Source organism: Myotis myotis, unplaced genomic scaffold (assembly GCF_014108235.1).
Source record: "Myotis myotis isolate mMyoMyo1 unplaced genomic scaffold, mMyoMyo1.p scaffold_m19_p_2, whole genome shotgun sequence".
NCBI classification, from domain to species: Eukaryota; Metazoa; Chordata; class Mammalia; order Chiroptera; family Vespertilionidae; genus Myotis; species Myotis myotis.
Genome location: NW_023416324.1, coordinates 59,791,532 through 59,813,264, shown reverse-complemented (window position 1 = coordinate 59,813,264; position 21,733 = coordinate 59,791,532). Strand labels below are relative to the sequence as shown.

The 21,733-nt window shown below is 37.1% G+C and overlaps 1 pseudogene; it reads left to right on the top strand.

The window, feature by feature from the left end:
* The first annotated feature begins 10,392 nt into the window (after positions 1-10,392).
* Positions 10,393-21,733, top strand: part of LOC118675535 — a 46,142-nt pseudogene continuing 34,801 nt past the window's right edge.

Sequence of the window (21,733 nt, the reverse complement as noted above, 5' to 3'; positions counted from 1 at the left end):
AGATGCCTTGGCAACAGCAGCCAAGAAAACAGTGAATCTGATCACTAAATGTGATTTTGTTTAGAGCCTTTTCCCTCATGTATTATTTTTCCCCTCTTTCTATTCTCCAAAGGTGAATCCGGTCATTTTTTTGTTGTTGGCTGTTTTTTTTGAGAGGAATGGATACTAGTATATGTATTTTAGGTAGTAATAACAAATAGCACTTGCCAATTCAAAACATTTTCCTCATTAAATATATGAATTGAGAGTACCTTTGCACAGAGGCAGCTTACTGTTCAAAGACATGAAAGTAGAATTAAAAAACCACAAAATTGTCACCCAGTCCAAAGGTTACACCTCACATTTAACAGGTGGCCCTGACATAATGCATTTTCTACTCTCAGCTATGGTTCTAATAGGTTTGTCTCCGGAACCAAAGTGCAACATCAAACAAAGCCCTCAACTGGCATTTCAAACTGAAGAGACGTGGAACCGGGTGAGAGAAGGGGCTCTCCAACATGTCACCCGTTCAAGTAAATAACGCATCCACTTCAGGAGGGAGGGCAGCAGCAGGCCAGACAGAGGAAATGTTCATGACTTGTCCCTGCTCTGTAATTGACCGGCAGCTAATTTCATAATTCCTGTTTTTAGTGTTTGGTTGCTCCTACCACTCTCAAAAGTACAAATAATTGCTCCCATTTTTAAAAAGAAAGCAGCAAACAGGCCTTTAGCATGGCAAACCACTGAGCTAGCTACTGAAATTAATAACAAATACCACTAACTGAAATTTGCTACTGATCAACACATTAAAGGAATGTTCTAACAAATGGTTCTATTTTTAAAATGATAGTGAGGCAAACTGAGTTCTTTGAGGCCAGGCAGGGATTTTAAACTAGAAGTGTTTTAATTTCACACATATAAACCAAAAAGAATTGATTTTTTTTTTCTTGTTTCCACTTATGGATTAAAGTCTGGGTAGCTTGCCAAGCTTGGTCAACCGATTAATGTTAACGATAACAGATGAGGTAGGTGCAGAGCGACTGATACCCGTAACTATTGGGCAATATATACATATGATTCAAATAAATCAAGAATTTTATATGGATAGATTGGAACATACTTGAGCATCTGACTTTATAGCTCTTCAATGCCACATAAAAGAGGATGGTAAATGCTAAGAGTAAAGCCTCTCTTTCAAATCAATCTCCTTCTTCCCACTGAAAAGGTCTTCCTAAAGCATCCATGGCCACATCTAACCAGATTGGTCTTAATGTCAAAAACTAGGTTGACTATTTATTAATCAAATACTCAGACCTCTGTGTCAGTACAGTCCACCTCCTCCACCAGAGACAGCCATCATAACAAGCTTGATCTTGGCTTTGGAATTAAGTTGGGGAGGGCTGTCCACACAGGGCCTGTAAGTCATATCCCTTTAACCTTTTCATCTAGCCTTTCATCCTAGATATTTGTTGAGTTCCTACTATGGGTCTAAAAGTTCATGGTAAGGACTTTGGATTTTGTTTTGAAATAGGAAAGATTTTAAATTGAAGAGTGACACGATATGGCTTCAGTTTTTAAAAGGTCCCTCTGGATATTGTATTAACAAAAATCTTTACTGAGGCAAAGACAGAAGTAAAAGAGACCAGTTAGAAGGATAATGCAACAGTCCAGGAGAAAGGTGATGGCTTGGACTAGGTGGAAAGGGGTATAGATACCTAAAGTGGCCAGCGTTAGATTTATTATGAAAGTGAGTCAACAGAATTTTCTGATGGAATGATGGGGGCTGAAAGAGACAGAAATAGAGTTCACTAAAATATAAACTCTATTTTAAGAGGCTGTGGGCATGTGCATGAGCACAACTGATTAATCCCCATAATTGACAACAGAGCCTGGAATAATTGTTTGTTGAATAAATGACATGGTGGCTCCAAGGTTTTGAACAGAGAAATTAAACGAATGGAGTTACCACTTATTGGGGGCATGGGAGCAGGAAACCACTGCAGAGGCAGGCTGTATGTTTGTTTAGTTAGTGGGAAAGTGTGGAGTCAGTACTTCAGCTCTCAACATAAGTTTAAAATATCTACTACATATTCAAGTGGAGAGATCAAATGGGCCATGTATGTCTGAAATGTAGGAGAAGTCAGAGGTAGAAAATAAATTTGGCTCTTGTTAGGAAATAGATGGCATTTAAAGCTATGGGGCAGATGAGATCATCTAGCTTGTGCATATCATAGAGAAGTTTGAGGAATTATCCCTACAACACTTGAATATGTATAGGTCAAAAAAATAAAGATAAAACAGCAAAGAAAGATCAGCCAATGAAATTAAAGAGGAACCAAGAGTGAGTGGTGTCTCAGGTACATACAAAGAAAAGAACGTGTCCTGAGAAGAGTGGTTAATTCATTGTGTCAAATAGTGATGAATATAGATAGATGATTGATAGATAGATAGATAGATAGATAGATAGATAGATAGATAGATAGATAGATATAGATATAGATATAATTATTGGATTTTGCAACATATAGGTTAACAAAGACTTGTTGGAAAAGGCAATTTGAACAGCATCATTATAATCTGGTACTGAAAGAAAGGATAGATAGATCTCCACCATCCAGAACAGTGCTGACGTAACAGGTACTCAATAGATACTTAAGTGAATGAAGGAGCATTATCACTTTACTTAAAGTACATTTAAAAATAATTTACATGTGCCCTGGCTGTTGTGGCTCAGTTGGTTGGAGCATCATCCTGTACACCAAAAAGTATCTAGTTCAATTTCTGGTTAGGGCACAAGCCCAGGTTGTAGGTTTGATCCCCGGTTTAGATGCATGTCTGGGGCGGGGGGAGGGGAGGAGCAGAATTAACGTTTCTCTCTCTCTTTCTCTCTCTCTTTCTCATCTATTTTTTTAAAAGGCAGAGAAAAATCACCTTACTAAATTATAGTATGGTGATTACCAGAAGGAAAGGAGGATGAGGGGGAGGGAGAAGAGGGAAAAAGGGGTCCAACATATGGTGACAGTAGGAGACTCAACTTTGGGTAGTGAACACACATTGCAATATACAGATGTTGTTTTATAGAATTATACACTTGAAAATTGTATAATTTTATTAACCAATGTCACCCTAATAAATGTATTAAATTTTATTAAATTTAAAAAAATAATTCACATATATTTCATGTTGGTCATGTCTCATTGAAAAACATTAATATTGACTTTGAGAATGTATTTAAACAAGTTTATATACATATACAAATTTTGACACAGCAATTACTAGAAATATACAAAGTTGTATGCTAAATATGTCCATCAGAATATTATTTGTAATAGTAAATATTTAATAAAACCTGAATATTAAATTATAATAGTTAAGTAGATTAAAGTTTATCCATACAATGGACTATTTATATGTCAATAAAAATGTTTAGTGGCAAATGACAAATTTAAGTACCCAATAGTATGGGATAATATTATATGATATAATGGATCAAGTGATATAATATTATGTGGATAAAAAGCAGGATTATAACTTTATACATAAATTGGAATTATTTAACTATTGTACTCATTTGATGTGTATATATATGCATGTATACGTGTGTGCATTTATCTTTTGTGTGTGGTGAGAGATTTATTGATTGAAGAAATATGCCAAAATGTTAACAGAGATTATTACTTCTGTATGATTACTCGCTTCCCTTTAATATTTTTTCTTACTTATACTATATTTGTCTATTTTCCTCATATAGAAATATTTTTTGTATAAAATTCAAAGGAAGAAAACGTTAAATTTCAATAAATGTTATAACTTTTTATATTCTATATATGCATATACATATAGCATATATAAAATCTATTTTAAATCTATTTAAATATTTAAACACCTGATAGCAGGACATCGATGATAACTGAAATCAACTGCAGTCAGAGTTATGTGTCGCCCATGAGATCTGTTTCTGAATCTATCAAAGGATAATGTGGTAGGATATTTATTAAAAGCCATGTGCACATCTCTTGCTGTGCATTCTTAATCACTAACTGCCTTTACTCCTCAGGCCTATGTCAGTGTACTGAATTTTAAAATGTTCATCTGTTTTTAGTCTTATAAGTGGACAAGTCAGATCCAATAAAAGTGATTTTATAGAAATAAATCATGGGATTTCTTAGAAAAGGAAGTAACTACAAACAGTTGATTCATCAGTTTTTAAAGACAATTTTTTGGACACAGTATTTACTATGTCGACCCAGTGATAACAAATAATGCTTTATATCATCTAACTCCAGACTCAGAGATCTTATAACTTTAGTATTATAATAGAATCTGATTCCCTAAATTCTCCAAATTACTAACTATCCTAATACAACTTCCTTATAACAAAGTCCACAGTTATATTAATGGAATCAAGTTTAAGCAAATGCATAGTCTTTTTTCTTTCAGTTGTATGACTTAATTAGTCTAAAAGTGAGGCTGAAGACTAGTAAGAATATAGCGACTCCTAGATTATTTTATTACATTTAAAACTATATTTTAAATGTTGTATTATGTTTCTATTTTAAACGGTAGCTACATTTGAATAGAAGAAAGGTATAATTAATGAAAAAAAACAAATGAATGAGTAGATAAATTAACACATATTTCAAACCACTATTATTTTCTACTGAATTCAAATTTGAAAAGCATGCATTAATCATTTAGCTTCTGTGTTAGGCGATTTCACATGTATTTAATTTTCTAAATAAAAGCAAAATATTTTTAACATATAAAAATAATCCTTCTATGTAAATGACCAAATTAAAACCAAGCATTTTATATCTTGATCCATTCAGAAGAGTTAATTCTAATATAAATGAAAATATTTATGGTCAATAAAAGGTATAATATAAAATACCTGTTTAAACTAGAAATAAGACAGATATCCTTATAATACGCATTGCCAACTCTACAAATTCACCTGTTTTTCTTGAGACATGTGCAGAAATATAATTCATTTAGTAATTATTTCAATATTGGGTTTTGGCTTTTAAGGAACTGTGCCATTCATTAATTATACTATTATTTAAAGTATGAGTGAAAGACTAATTATTTTAAAATATATTTTATTATAACAAAATTTTACTGTTGTTGAAAAATCAGGAGACATCAAAAATGACCCCCAAAATTAATAAAATCACACACAATATCACCCCAACCACGTAACAGCTTTAACATGTAGGTATATTACTTTCTGGGTAGTTTCTAAAGGTTTATATTATGTTCAATTTTTAAAACTGGAATCCTGTAGTAATTAAATTAGGCTTCCCCCCTGCCCCCAGTGGCACACTGTAAATGTTCCCACCTCTTTAGGTATCCAGCTACAAGATATTTTTAATGACTTCTTAGTATTACATCAAATGGATTTGCCAGTCTGTTTAAGCAATCCCATAGTGAACATTTCGATCATTTATAATGTTCTCCATTATAAACAAAACTGCAAGTAACATTCTTTTAAATATTTGCACAATATCATGATTATATCCTTTGGCTACATTTTCAGATTTAGTTTATTACTGAGCTTCACTATATTGCTGAAACTAGAGAAATGCATAGAAACTTTAAGTATTTGGTTTTCTTTCAAAATTGGATTCTTTTTACTCCCCACTTTCTTCTTTGTAAAGGAATCTAACATTGCGCAGGTGCTGGTGCTAGGCGATTTTATAACATCAAATTCTTGGAAAAGTCCTGCTGGATAGACCCTTTTATCTCCATTTTACAAAACAGAAAAGTGGGACCCCAAAAGGTGAAGTAACTCGCCCAAAGCCACGTAGCTGCTAACAAACAAAGCTAGAATTTAGATGTGGATGCGATTCAAAGACCATGCTCCTTCAGATGGGGAAGGGCTTGTCATTTCTCCCTCCTGAAAACCTAACCTAGTAGACAGTAGAAACTGAAAAAGTAGATCATAAAATACATAAATTTTAAAACGCCCACTTTAAGGAGTGGAATTCTGTTGTTTGTGATCAGATTGCCTCCTCGATGGTTATGCATTTTATTTTTCCCATTTCCTTCTCTGCTTTCCTGACTGTGTCCCTTCAAGGGCTTTGAAGGGAGCCTAGCCCTGTCAGGGCAGATTTCTTCTGAACCTCATTGTCTGGCCAGGTTGAATGTCTCAACATCATCAAGACAACCCTGGCATTGCGATTAGCCACACTTCCTTTGGAGCACAATCCTACTGGAATTCAAACTCCCCCCACCTGACACTGCACGGTCCCACTGGTGTGGAACAAAGCTCTTCACCCTCACGACAAAGGTAAAAATCTGACAAGAGAAAATTAATGGTTTTCACTCACTATGGCTCCTTCCGATAGGTTTTTTATAGGCATGACATCAGACAGGGAGGGCCAAGGTCCTGCGATCCCTTCCATATCATCCTGAGCAAAGAAGCTTCCTCCTTTTCAAGCCATCGAGAATAAGAGTTGAGAAATTTCACTTTAATTATTTAACCACTATCAAAATCAACAACAGGCATCTGTGAAATACAAGGATTTATACAATCAAGCTGAAAGTATGTTATCAAAGTCGGAAAAGCATTTAACTAAAATTGCATTTTATTTTTCCCATTCCCTCTCTCTCTTCTCTAATGTTCTGATTATTGGCATGTTTTGTTGTTTTTCTAACAAAGATATTTTCTCAGGACCTTCAATCAAATTGTCCACTTTTCCTAGGTCTTAAATCTTCTTACTACACATACCTAAAACCCTCTTTTTCCCCAAACTTTCCTTCATTCTTTCTACAAAAAAAAATTAAAAAAAATTACTGAGCATCTACTATGGTTCATATGCCATGCTAGGCCCTTCAAATAGCAAAACTATTGCCTTAGAAAGTTCTCTATGCATAACTAGAATTAATGATATTATTTCTCCCTCAATAACAGATATTCTGATAGACACGTTTCATGTCTCAAATTGCACTTTCCTAGCATTGTGCAAACAATTGTACATCATGCAAATATTTGGTTCAATTTACTTTTTTGGTTGATGTTGGCATTTGTCTGTATATCTTTCAATCTGTTTATGCATATGCCACTCATATTAAGCTCTTAGACATTAAAGGATCTGTTTATATTTAACTTAGATGTGCACAAACCAGCAAGCATTAATACTAATCCAGATGGATGTTTCTTGAGTTATTTCAACAATTAGAATATTCCCTTAAGTTCTTCATATATAAATAACTCTATTTTTGTGCAGTACCAGCCAAATATTCTTCTCAACATTATCATGAGAAGCTTAAGACAGGCATTGCCTCAGGACCAAAATTATGCTGATGATAGCTACCTTTTTGATAGGGACAGTAGATGTATTCATATGCTCAGCCATATAGTTTTTCACACTAGTCCCCAGACAGGTTGTAATAAAATAAGGAAATCCTTGCCAGATCCTATCTGGCAGGTCCATGTGACTTAAAGGAATCTTTGGCCTAGAGTTTCATCAATAGATGCCAGAATCACCTAAAGGATTGAGAACATATGGACAACCTCCTGGGCCTCCAAACACTGATTAACTGTATTTGTTGATAGAATATATTTAGTTTTTCTGAGCATTTTTTTAAATGCCCCACTGTGGTAATTTTCTTTATGGGCATATAAAATGTGGCATGTATAGTTTTTTTTTATTGACATGTATAGTTGTTAATTATACAAATCATGTGTACCTTATTGGAAATTGGGGTAATATAAACCAGAGATCCCTAAAGAATAAACTCTTCCACTAAAATTCAAATCAAAGAGATCACCACTTTCAGAGGTCTGAGGTATTTATGCTTTTCATGGTTGAGTTCCTTTTTGGGGGGTAGGGAGGGGGAGATTTGGACCTCTGAAATATTTCTGTGGAAAAGTTGTGGTTTGTCAAACACCAGATAATCTAAATAGAAAAATTATCATATATAGTATGGTATATAAAACAATAGGCCAAGTCTGCCAAGTCTATGTTTTTAATTGAGTGGTTATCCTTCCAAGAAATGTGTGTGTACACACACACACACACACACACACACACACACACACACACATAAATCAGAAAAAGACCATTACACTAGGTCAAAAAATGATTGCAATTTATCTTCTGAGCGAATGATGAGTCTTACTGGTTCCATTTGAAGTGTATTTTTCTTACCAACTCTCTGTGGATGAAGAATTGTATTAGCCTGTCATTCACATAATACATATAACAACACTGATATAGGGACCATCCTTCAACAGCGACATCATTTCTCAATCTATTGGCTCAGTTCCCCTGGGTGGTTGCCTGGATGGCAGTTAAATAGTTGCTGTAACCCCTGTGCTCCATGGATCCTAATAGAATTGGCCAGGGTTTTGAGTGATGACATCAAGTACCTCATAGTACTTTACAGTGAGGGCATCAAAATCAAGCATTCCTGAGCCCTGCAGTTCCTATGAGATAAATATGCTTTCTCCATTCTGGACTATCAAAGTGCACATAGAGAGGGGGAAAGCGGGAAGAAATCAACTGGCAAATGTAATATAGATGATTTGCTTTCCTCCTTGAAGGAAATCATTGGAATCTATATAATAAAAGCCTAAGCAACCGTTACAGCAGAAAGACCAGAACAACCGGTTTCTATGATGTACACTGACCACCAGGAGGCAGATGCTCAATGCAGTAGCTGCCCCCTGGTGGTCAGTGTGCTCCCACAGGGGGAGCGCCACTCAGCCAGAAGCCAGGCTCATGGCTGGTGAGCACAGCGGCTTTGGCAGGAGCCTCTCTAAGGAGCAGTGAGCCAAGTGGTAAGGAGCAGCGAGCAGGTGGGCAGTAAGGAGCAAGGGGTCCCGGACAGCAAGAGGGCACAGGCCGGGCTGAGGGACGCACCCCCCCCCCGCCAATGCACAAATTTTGTGCACCAGGCCTCTAGTGTATAGATAAAAGAATAAATGAAATGTCATTGAAATAGTCGTGGATGTCTTTTTACTTACATAGATTTTATCTCTGCTATTAACTGCATACCTGTTTTAAACAAGCATTTTTAATAGTTTCTTTTCACTTTTGTGGATTTGTTCCAGTCATTTTTCATCAAAAGTTTTGCGTGTATCAAAATCTCACAAATAAAGTTGACCCCCAAAAAAAGGTAAATTGGAAAAATATGTGTAATATATATAACAAAGTGCTAATAGCCATGATATAATAACTAATATTATGAGTGCTTCTTCTGTAAGGGTGCTGTTCTCACTGGTTTACAAGTACTATTTCATTAGAGACCCAAGGGGTGGTTCTATTATAATTGTCTTTTGAGGGAAAGATGGAAAGTAACTGGCTAGTAGTCACCGTTAACAAGTGGCAGAACATAAGCATGAGACATGCATGAACAGTGCCCATACATAAACCCAGGGAGTTTGAATCCAGTCTATCATCTTGCCACCTCCATATCCTAGATTGGATTTACAAATCAATAGGGGGGGAAAAGGAAATTTAGGGTGAATAAAAGGCCAATCATATGAACAAGTGACTACATAAAGAATACAAATAGAAGAAGAAGAAGAAGAAGAAGAAGAAGAAGAAGAAGAAGAAGAAGAAGAAGAAGAAGAAGAAGAAGAAGAAGAAGAAGAAGGAGGAAGGGGGAGGGGGAGGGGGAGGGGGAGGGGGAGGAGGGGGAGGGGGAGGAGGGGGAGGGGGAGGGGGAGGAGGAGGAGGAGGAGGAGGAGGAGGAGGAGGAGGAGGAGGAGGAGGAGGAGGAGGAGAAGGAGAAGAGGAAGAAAAAAAAGATCTCACCAAATTCCCATCCAATGCACATTGCTGTGTTGCAAAGGGTCTCAGGTTTGCGCAGACTCTGGCCTGTATGCAAGCACCCTCACCCTCCTTCCTCAGTGTACCACAGAGATCTAATATCCCAGGTGCTCTATGACATGAAAAATTGGGGAAATTCTGATTACTGTCTTTGCTTTTCAACTTCCTCTTGTACCAATGAATATAATATAAAAACTACCTCATGGCCTTATTGTGAAATGTAATGAAATAATGTCTGTAAGCCACCTACCAAAGTGCTGGGCACATCAGAACTACTCAAAACCACATGCCTACTTTAGGCCGAATGGGGTACGCTGTCCAGTAGCCCATTAGCAGTTGTGAAGAACAATATATCCCCCTTTCCTACCTGCCAAGTGCTGCTGGTATATGCTGACCCACTATTCACAAGAGCTTTGTAATGAAACTGGTACCAGGCAGGCATTCTCAAACAAGTGGGAGAACTAGTCCCACTGCGGGCCTGTACCAGCAGAATGCTGAGTTGGACGCTGACTCATGTACTGTCTTCCAGATCATGATGAAGTCAGTACCCTCTCACCTCATACTCTGCAAAGAAGCAATTTGCATATCACACGGCAGAAGTACAAGAGCTAATTACTCTGTCCTGTAGCTCGCAATGCGCCAAGAAGCACATCCTACGGTAAGAGCCTTATCAGACCATCTCTATGTTGCACACTATGCTTTTGGAAGAACAGACACATTTGTGTGATCTACTGGATAGCTCCCTTTGAGCCTTGATCATCAATCATCCCCCTGCTCCCTGGAAGAAAGAAGTGAAATGATGGACAGTAACAAGGGGAGAGAAAGGGAGACGTTAAGTCATATCCAAAAGAAACAAATATAAAATGATTTGACAGCAACAATTTGTGAGGCAACAGGGAAGCTGGTACAGTGAAGTGCAGTGAATCAAAATGATCAAATGATTTTATTAGTTTCATTTTATTAGTCAGATCTATTACCTTTTTTTTTTTTTTTTAGGACCAGGGAAAAACAAAGTAATTATAATCCGTTTATCAAGGCGGACCCCAGTGGAAAGCACACCCCCGATTCCCGGATTCTACACCAACCTAGCTGTGCCCACTACCCTTTGACTAAGAATACTTAGCCTCCCAATTCACTCAGTCCTCAGAGGGAGGACACTGGATGCAGCAAACAAAGCTCTCTCACAAAATGCCTTCACAGCATCGAGAGAAAAATCCAGTGCGCGCTATTGTATTTAAAAAGCACCACAGATGGACACTTTTTAAAGCTGAGAGGGGAAAAAAAAAATCTTAATTTATCTTTAAGCCCCAGACTGTAAATACACTGCCAGCACTCACAGCAGAAGCCTTCCTCACACCACTGCCCTCTTTCGCAAGCCCCTGAGCCTCACCTGGAGTAATCACATTCTCCGTGGGAGAGAGGGATTCAGTTACCAGGATAGCTTATTCCTGGGCAGCCCCTAAGCAAAGACAAAGCGTCGTGATAAGCCATTCCAAATTATAGATGGGCCCTGTATGATGTAGACTGTTGTAGACAGGGCTGAGACAATTACCAAATGAAAGAGATATTATTATTTTAAGAAATCTAACATTTTAATACAATGTGAAAAATGAGGAGGGAATAATAAATGGAGTACATAAAAAGAGCTAATAATAAAAAAGAGCTTGGTGAGAAATCCCGCTGTCATATTTGCATTTACCCTGAAACTAATGCCATGCACATTTCTGAATGCAAATAATTCACGAGAGGAAGCAAAATGAGGATGTTAATAATCATTTTTCCCTTAATGAGAAGCTGTTCTTTGACTGAAAGGTGCTTTAGGATGGACTAAGTGAGGCTTAACAAAAGAGTTCCTTTTTGAAGAGGGGGAATGCATAAATGAAGGCAGTAGAGTTTCATTCTGGGATTTAAAGGCAGCGGCATTAACATTATCATCACAAATATTATTTCTACCTTTTTAAATAATAAAAATACAACTGTCAATTTAAAATTCCTCCTTGTACTGACTTTAGCTGAAAGTGATATTTCTTATGGGATTTCCAGGTATTAAAAGCATGTTTCAGTATAACTTTTAGCCATGCCAGACTTCTGCTACTTTTAGTAATAATAACTAATGTTAACAGATTGCTTATTATTGGGCAGGTACTGTACTATGATTTTGACAAGGGTCACCCTCACCTTAAAGCTAATGAAACTCCCAGAGATGTAGGTAAAATTTATCCAAGGACACCAGTTGAGTAAGCAGAATTTATCTAAGCTCAGAGACCAAACTGCCCTTTCCACCTGGTAGCTTCTATCCTTTTGATGCTATGAAGAGACCTAAGCACATTAGCAGCAACCTGTCAAGACTGATGCGTGGCTCAGTGGTTGAGCATCGACCTATGAATCAAGAGGTCACGGTTTGATTCTCCGGTCAGGGCACATGCCTAAGTTGTAAGCTCGATCCCCAGTGTGGAGCGTGCAAGAGACAGTTGATCATTGATTCTCTCATCATTGATGTTTCTATCTCTCTCCCTCTCCCTTCCTCTCTGAGATTAATAAAAAAAAAAAATACATTAAAAAAAAAGAAGACTGACATGCAATCTAAAACCTAGAGAGGCTGTTCTCTTCAAACTGAGCTTAGAGTCTCCTGTTTTTTCTCTTTCTTCCTTCAGGCAGGCTGCTAAGTACAGGATAAAAGTGTATAAAGACAGAAGAAGTTGCAGAAAATGAGCCCTGCCTATACATCTGTAGACCTATGTGCACCTCCCTCAGTGTGATTCATTCCAAGATTCAATGGCATGACTACCAATGGCATTTCAATTCTGGACATTTATGTTATTGAAATGCTTCCATTTCAACAGCAAAGCATTTCAACATCATGTATTACTGCCAGCTGAAATATTACCAAGTCAGTGTGGTCTAGTGGCTGATAATAGGAGTTTTACAGTGAAAGTATGTGGGGAGACAATTGTGCATGGGTCTTTCCCATTTCTGCATGCCTTTTGAACAGTGGCACTGACTGACTTTGTTCTGACCTATCTTTGCAAGAATGATTAAATAGCAAACAGTCTTGGAAAATCGAGGATTCATTTCCCCTACAGAGCAAAAGGCAGCCATACTTTGTGCCCATTATAAAAAAGAAAAAAAATGTATTTCCTCAACTCAGCTTTTTCTCTCTTAAAACTCAGTTCACTGCATGTGCCAGTGACACCTGGCCCCCTTACTATCATTCTGTAGAAATGGGGGCTCAGGAAAATGCTGATACTGTGACTACTATTATTAATATGTGTAATAAAGTCCTTTGTCTCTGACTCAAGAGTCTCAAGTCTTCTGCCAGCATGCATGAAACTGTTTCTTGTTAGCCTGCAAGAAAAAGTCTCAGACAGTTCATAGTTCTTCACCAGACCCACACTGAAATCCTGGTGCTTTTGTTTACTAATGATGTAATGTTAAGAAAGTTACTTAAACTCTCTAAACCTTAGTTTATTCACCTGTCAAGTGGGGCCAGCCTTAAGAGTCAAAGTGCTGTATATTACATTATCCTGATATAAAAAATCCCTGGGTCCATCACAACCACAACGACTGGAGACTTGACCTAACGCCCAGGCTGCATGTGCAGCAGGCTCTGGTGGGTGGGGACTTGTGGCAGTGGAGACAGGGACGGGGGAGGAGGGGCTGGCACTCACACTCACTCACAATTGCACACACACACAGACACACACAGCACCCACCAGCTCACAGCCTTTTCTCCCTTTCTTTCTCTCCCTCCCAGCTCGCTCTCAGAGCCTCTCTCAAAATGAGGAAACAAAACAGACTGTGCCTGAAGAGGCCTGGATGGAAGGGAGGGTGGGCAGAGAGTGGAATGGCCCCCACTGTCCATGTCCCCTCCCAGTCGGGAAGAGGAAGAGGGAGATAGGGAGGCAGGGAAGCCTGGAGGACTGCTAAGAAAAACAAAGAGAGACAGAGACTGGGTGAGAACAGGCTGGCAGGGAAGCCAGTTGGGGGTGAGATCAGGCCGGCAGGGGAGGGCAGTTAGGGGTGATCAGACAGGCAGGCAGAGACAGTTAGGGCAATCAGGCAGGCAGGCAGAGAGATTAGGGCGATCAGGCAGGCAGGCAGGTGAGCGGTTAGGAGCCAGTGGTCCCAGATTGCGAGAGGGATGTCTGACTGCAGACATCCCCCAAGGGTCCCTGATTGGAGAGGGGTGCAGGCTGGGCTGAGGGAGCCCGCACCCCCCCCACCCTATGCACAAGTCTATATATATATATAAAGCCTAAATGACTATTATGACTGAACAACCAGAATGACCGGTGGAACCAGTCTCTATGACACACTGACCACCAGCGGGCAGATGCTCAATGCAGGAGTTGCCCCCTGGTGGTCAGTTCACTCCACAGCCAACCTCCCAAGGCCAGCCAACCTCCCCCAGTCCCTCCCCGCAGCTGGCAGGCCTCAATTGGCCCTGATCTCTGTCCAGGCCTAGGGACACCATCTGTGCACGAATTTGTGCACCAGGTCTCTAGTTTCCATATATTTGTGATTGACAGTGTCCATGGGCAGTAAATATAATTAGAAAGTTCTTTAAATCTCTTTTAGTTTATATTTCAATTTCACAGAAACATAGTTAAATATAATGCAAATAGGTTTTTCTCCATAAAAGTACTAGTTGTACTATTAATTCCTGGTAGAGAAGAGAAAATGTAAAATTCTCACAGGTAGAACATAAATACAGCTTGCTTATGAATAGTAATTATTAAGCGTACTAAACAAAATCTTTACAGAGAAAATAATATCATGTTTTTAATGGGGTTTGTTTGAAAAATTCATTTGCAAACAATTCTTTTTGTAAATCTTTGGCCCCTTCTATATTTTCAAGTTTTTTCTATTGCTTTTCTTTGAAGATAGAGTAAAATGGGTTACAATCTTCATATTATAACAAATACATTCTAACATAATTATTCAAGAACTAGAAAAACCTTTTTTCCTTTAGGTTAAATAATAAAACTATAGATCATGATGCAGTCATTCATCATTTCAATACAGAAAAAAAGTGAGTTCATTACTCTCATTGTTTTATGTAAAGGAAACTAAAACAAGGAGAAGAAAAGTATTTGAACAGCATTTGAGAAGAAAAAAATACAGTGAGATGGGCCTGGCCATTCATGTCTTATTCAGGTCTGCAGAAGAAACAAGTCTAAAAACTGTAAAATGATCAAGTAAAATAAAAGTTCCTTCTTATTTGTACAACAAGCTGAGACAGATGTTACTAGTAGGCAGATGGCCTTCTACATGGTAACTCAGACACCCAGGCCCCTTCCAGCTTGTAGCTCAGCCATCTTTCAGGACCTCATTATGGCCATATTTCAGCAGGTAGAAGAGGAAACAGAGTGGAGGTGTACTTACCCTTTTGTTGTTTTGAGAGAGAGACCCAGAAATGGCACATATAATATCCGCCACATTCACATTCCATTGGCTAGAATTCAAACATATTGCTACACATCCGTACAAGTGAGGTTGGGAAATATAGCCTAACACAGGAAAAACAAGTAACAAGTATTTAATAAATAGCTAACAGTCTTCCCCACACTCTGTGTGACCTATACCATGTCACTCCAGAGCTGAAAGAATTCAGACAGAGACAATTTCTAATGAATCTTCCATTAGATCTTTCCAAACATACCCATATTCTTGCATATCCCAAGCAATAATTTACTTATTGAATCATAATACAATATAGAATAATTGGGAACAAGATGCATTTTTTGTTTGTCCCATAAAAATAAACACTTTTTCATTTTGGACAATTTTTGTCAGCATTCTCTTTTATTTTGCCAGAGTAACTTAAGAATCAGAAAATTAGAAATGTTATTTAAAAATTTTCTGATCTATTATCCTACATTCAGGAAGGTCAACACCTACACCATTCTATTTTAATGAAAACATTTTTTAAGATATGCAAAGAGGATTCCAGCAAGTCCTGTATGCCCAACAACCCTCACTGTCAGGAAATTCTTTCTTGTTGCTAATTTAAATTTTTATCCTGTAGCTTTAGCCCAGTTCCTTTTTGATTTTTCTTAGACATGGAAAACAGATGTTCTTTTATCCTTAGTATATTACCCATTCCCATTTTTCTACATTTAGCCTTGTCCTTAGCAAACTGAATAATCCCAGAACCTTTTCCCTACAAGTCCCATGTCCGAACCCTTTCATTGTATTTATGACTCTCCTTAGAAATCTTTCCATCTTTCCAATGTTCCTTTTAAGTTGTCAACATCCTGAATGAGATTCTCTTAATTTACCCTATTTTTGTAAGTACCTAACCTCTGAGAGTACAGAATACATAGAGAGAAATGAATTTCATTTCCTTGCAAATGATATTCCACCAACAATAGAGTAAAATATAATTACTATATTTTGTAGCCAGTTTCTTCTTTTTTGACACACTTGTCATTCCCTTAGACAGAAGTCTTGGCTCACAATCCAGGTTTCCAGTTACAGAACTGGCAAAGCCACATACTCCCTTCTCAACATATTCTTATCTCAGAAGAGTCAACACTTTTACCCATAAACATTGGGAATCTTTCACATATTCACAACCAAGACACTAAAAATAATTCACATTCAAATAGCCCCTTACAGCTTCAAAATGCTCTAACATGTGTGTTTTCATTCTTCACAACCGCCCTGTGAGGTAAGTTACACATCTTGATTTGAAAGACAAGGAACCCCAGAACTGGAGGTTAATTGTTTGCTTAATATCACATAGGAATAGGTGACAGTTATGGGTCACTATTTCAGATCACCTAATTTCATATCCTAAGATGAGAATTTTTTTTAAAAGAGTATGACTGTGTGTATTCTTAGCAGGTGACAGTGTATTTGCTGCCTAGTAGATATTCAATAAGTGTGCATCTGAGCAAAGCATCCTTACTCATTATACTTATGCAATTGTTGTGGAGTTTAGCAGAGCACTCCAAAACTTGGTCACTCTTCTCACTCATCCATAAGAAGAAAATACCAAAGGAGGAAAAAAGAGTAAAAAAAAGAAAAGGTCAAAAATGGGAATTTGACTAAATAAAAGGAAAAGATAGGCACCTGGAAGGAAGACATAAAATGAAGTGGAAAAGTATTATTCGCAGAAGATATCTAGATATGTCATCTGTAAAGCATAATCCTTTGCTTGTAAGCAGGTTAAATATATATTCTTCAGTTTTTGTTTTCGATTCATAACCTTCTGATTCTGATCAAGTAATGAATGATTGCATATGCTAATAAATACAGTACGCAGAATCTAAGGCCACTAGTGCCTAGCAAAGCCTGGATTTCCTAAGGAGCATGCCAGCTCATTAGAAGGCAGTCTGCAGGTTTGGATAACGGTTTTATTACCTCATAGAATCGCTGATGTTCCTGGCATTTGAAGCCTGATTCCTGAATAAAAATCTACTCTGGATTCACAGACTAATGAGTTTACAAAGAAGCAAGGAAACTACAAATGAAAAAAAAAAGAGAGTTCGGCTTCATGATTAAAAAAGCAGAATAGAGATAGAAAATCAGTATCAAAACTTCAATCCTGGCATTTACATCACTGCTTTGAATCCTTTCTCCTTTTTTACCTTTCTTCTTCTTTTGATAAAAAGCTGAAAACTTTAAAGCACAAAGATTTCGCCAGCCCAGCAAGCAGATTCATGGACTAAGTCCCTGAAAATGGTCCAGGTTCCCCTGCTTTTTTGACGCTAGAAGAGGCCATTCTGGAAGCAGTCATTTCATGGAAGTCTCAGATCTTTGCCATATTACTTACATTGTGTGGGGAAAGGGCCTTGGCCAGAAAAAGCGTTCTCATTAATGTGCAATGGTGATAATGTTTTCCATTCAGCACACAAGATGTACACAGATGGGCCCCGTGTTTCCTGACTTCTGCTCTACAAGACACAGAGTATAAAGCTTTGCACTGGATTCCTGGTGGGAGAAGCAGAAAGGAGATTTTTCATGCTCCCTGTAGAAGCTGAAGAATAATGACCCAGGAAGAGTCACTTACAGAGTTTGGGGAACACCAGTGGCTGCTTCATTGTTCTTTTCACAGCAGGCCTGGGGGCAAAAGGTTATCAAAAAGGAAGAAAAAAAACCTGAGGGTTAAAGGGAACTGAATAGAAATTCAAATATGCTTACATACAATTTTCTCTTGGGCTTTCAGTCTAGTCTTTGATTTGCATTCTTCTAAAAAATATGTAAATGATGTTTTAAATACGGCACTCCTTTTGTATCCTTCGTTTAATCATACACCTTTGACGATGGGCGTTGTTAATAACACTAACTATTAGCCTTATATGGCTAGCTTCGTAGTAAGTGGAAAGGATGGCTTTGTAATTGCATGATTTTTCTCACTCGAGCTTTTTTTTTTAATAAGTCAGTTTAAAAATTCAACAGACAGTCTATCTAACACTAGTGTACTTACTAGAGAAACTACTCATCCAAGAACGAGGCAAAGTCAGCGCAAATCATTCAAAATTTAGAAATTAATGAGTTCTACTTACTGAGTTTATCCTTGAAAATTACTGAAATGCACCCTGGCCAGTGTTGTCCAGTAGTTGGAACATCGTCCCGTGCACCCAAGTTAGTATGGCCATTTGTCTAGATAGGATTAGAGCAGAAGTGACAGATATGCCAATTTGAGGCCTCCCCCACTTAAAAAAAAAGGATTGAGCCAAGCACTTTGTTTCTCTGCTTGGGAAATGATAACTGGAATCGCCAGTGTGAACCCAGAGAAGACAGCTCTGTGTCGAGGATGGCAGCATCTTCTCACCCGCTTTGGATCCCAAAGCTCTGAATTGTTGAAAGAAGAATTAGACAGTACTATCATTTTAAATCTCTATTTTGGATTCTCTTTGTTAGAGCATTTTAGCTTGTACCCAGTTTAGTACAGTTCCTATTAGGGAGAAAACAATATATTGGCAATGGTTTTGAAAGCTACTCAGCAAATGAGAAATTGCATATGACTGCAAATGCCAAAAAAATGTTATGACAAATTTAGCCACAGATAATATGTGTCTACTTATGTTACACACAAAAATGGTTAAAAATACCACATGTTATTTGATGAATTCTTTCATCAATGTTTTTAAAAATCTAATTCTAATTACCTATGGTGTTTCTTTCAACTACTAAAGTTAAAGAACAGACTTTCTTCTTCCATTTCTCCATTCATGTCAACAGTTTGTGATATTAGTACAGGAATTAATAAGCTAGAAAAAAAGCAGGGTTAAAAATTTCTTCACCTGTATCATAGCTGCTCTCATACCAATTCCAAGAATGATGCATACCATGCCCTAACTTTGCATGGTTTAGACCAGTGGTTCTCAACCTTGGCTACACATTAGAATCACCTAGAAATCTTTTTTTAAAATCCTGATTTCTGGGCCTCATCCTACAGAAATTCTGTTTCTTTGTTACTAATGTTGTGGCCTCACCCCATAACAAAGAAACAGAATTTCCCGAGGATGAGGCCCAGAAATCAGAATTTTAAAAAGATTCCCAGGTGATTCTAATGGGCAGCCAAGGTTGAGAACCACTGGTTTAGACTAAGTTCAGTTTACATGCATTTACAAACTGAGTTTCCAGGATCTATGTGAAATTTTTTAAAAATAAAAGAACATAATATACTATCAAAATATAAAGTGTTATTATTATTACCCAGAGTGGGTTTTTTTTTCTTTTTAATGACCTAAAGCTTGAGAGCTGAGATAGAAGGGGAAAAGGGAATATATAACAACTAAAGGTAAGATTTCTGAAGTTAGTAGAAAAATTATACCTCTAAAAAGCCTGAATTTAAAATTTAGATTTTAATGCTTTACCCTAAAAAAAAAACACAACACACTCATATGCACACATATGAGTTATTTTTAAGCATATATAAATGAAAGCATATGGAAAACAAAAAAAATTCAAAATAAAAATTATTTAATCTGACATTAAGCAATGTATATATTTTATTAATACCAGTTCATCTTTAATAGGGTGATTTGGTTTAAACAACTATGTAGCTATGACTTTATAATCTTTGATTGATAGTAAATTATCTAATATAATTTATAGTTAAATAGAGGACTAAAATATGCATGTGGCCATTTATCTTGATTCATTCAAAATCAAAAGCAAGTTGAACCACGTAGTGTCTCTTTTTATTGGTTAATTTAAAGCAGATGTTGGCAAATTCATTTTTATAAAGAGAGATAGTCAATATTTTAGGCTTTGTGGGCCATACAATCTTAGTTGTAACTATGCAACTGCCATTTAGGGCAAAATCAGCCATAGGTGATATAGATATGAATGAACATGTTTGTTATTCAAGAAAAATATGTATGGACACTGAAATTTTTATTTCCTATAAGTTTCACATAAAATATTACTCCTCTTTGGATTTTTTCCAAGCATTTTAAAACATAAAATCAACTTTTAACTCACAAGCCTTAAAAAAACAGTCTGGGGGCTGGCCAGTGTTGCTCAGTGGTTGAACGTCAACCTATGAACCAGGAGGTCAAGGTCGGTGTTATATTCCCATTCAGGGATCATGCCGGGGTTGTGGGCTTAATCCCCAGTAGGGGGTGTGCAAGAAGCAGCTAATCAATGATTTTCTCTCATCATTGATGTTTCTATCTCTCTCTCCCTCTCCCTTCCTCTCTGAAATCGATAAAAATATGTTAAAAATAAAAAACAAAAACCGGCTGGTTTCTCCATGCAGACCATAATTTGCCAACCCTGATTTAGAATGACCACAAAATCAAATCATATACACAGAAACATTTACTATATAAGATGAATTTTAAATCTCTTCCTTATTTAGGTCAATTTAAAATGTTACAAGATGTAATTGAATTTCGTTCATTCCATAAATATTAGTGAAATCCTACTTGGTACCAAACACATAATACAAATAGAGAGACTCTGTGCCGTTTGTGAAATAGGCATCAATAAATAACTCCTGCAACTAAATGTCTAATGCCCATAAACTATAATGTCTAGTTTAATTCAAACATTGAATAAAGCTATGGTTTTCAACATGTTTTTATTTAATTATAAATTGAAAATAATAATTGTCAATAAAATGTTCTGATATGAAGAAGTTGAGCAAATTGAATATCAAGTTTTTCAACTGGTAGTTCAACCTAACCTAGATTTAGCCAATGAAAAAAAGTACATGATTACTCTGTGTTTTAATACATTGACATTTTAATTGACTGAGTTTCATAATGGTCTCAAATTGATCCCATAGTTCATGCAGATTACTACTCTTTAGGCATAAAGACACAACCACTCTAAGTCTTCTCAACTAGACTAGTTTTCTCGAAATAAGAACCTGGCAAGTTACTTAGCAGTCGTTCGATGTTTTATATGTGCAAAGCACCATTGATACAGAAATGATAATAATAGTACTATTCAGGAGTATTTACTATGTTCATTACATACTGTAATAATTACTTGGCATGTATTATCACATGTAATGCTCACAGGCCTCTGTGAATGAGATAATGCTTTGCCTATTCCAAACATGAGGTACTAAGTATCCGAGGTAAAGATGTGAATCCAGAGCTTTGCAATGCTCAAACATGTGCTCTGTACCACTCGCAGGTGTTCACCACATGTAGAAATAGGATAAATAATAGAAGATATGAAGCTTAATGAGAGGATGATGCTGATATATTAACTAATTAATATATATAGTATGTACCATTTGCTGAGCAATGATTCTGTACCAAGCACTTTTTAAAGAGCTTTCCACAAATTATAAAGTTCAGTCTTTCCTACTAGTAAATCTCTACTTAAGGAAAGTGATATTTGTAACCCCATTCTTTAGACAAGGAAAATGAAAATAAGATAATTTATCAAAAGTCAGAGAGCTAATAAGTAATGGAGCCAGGATTTGAGCCCAAGCAGCCTGTTTCCAGGGCTTACTTGCATGTCTAAGTCCTGACCGCTGCCCAAGCCACACAGGCTGTGCC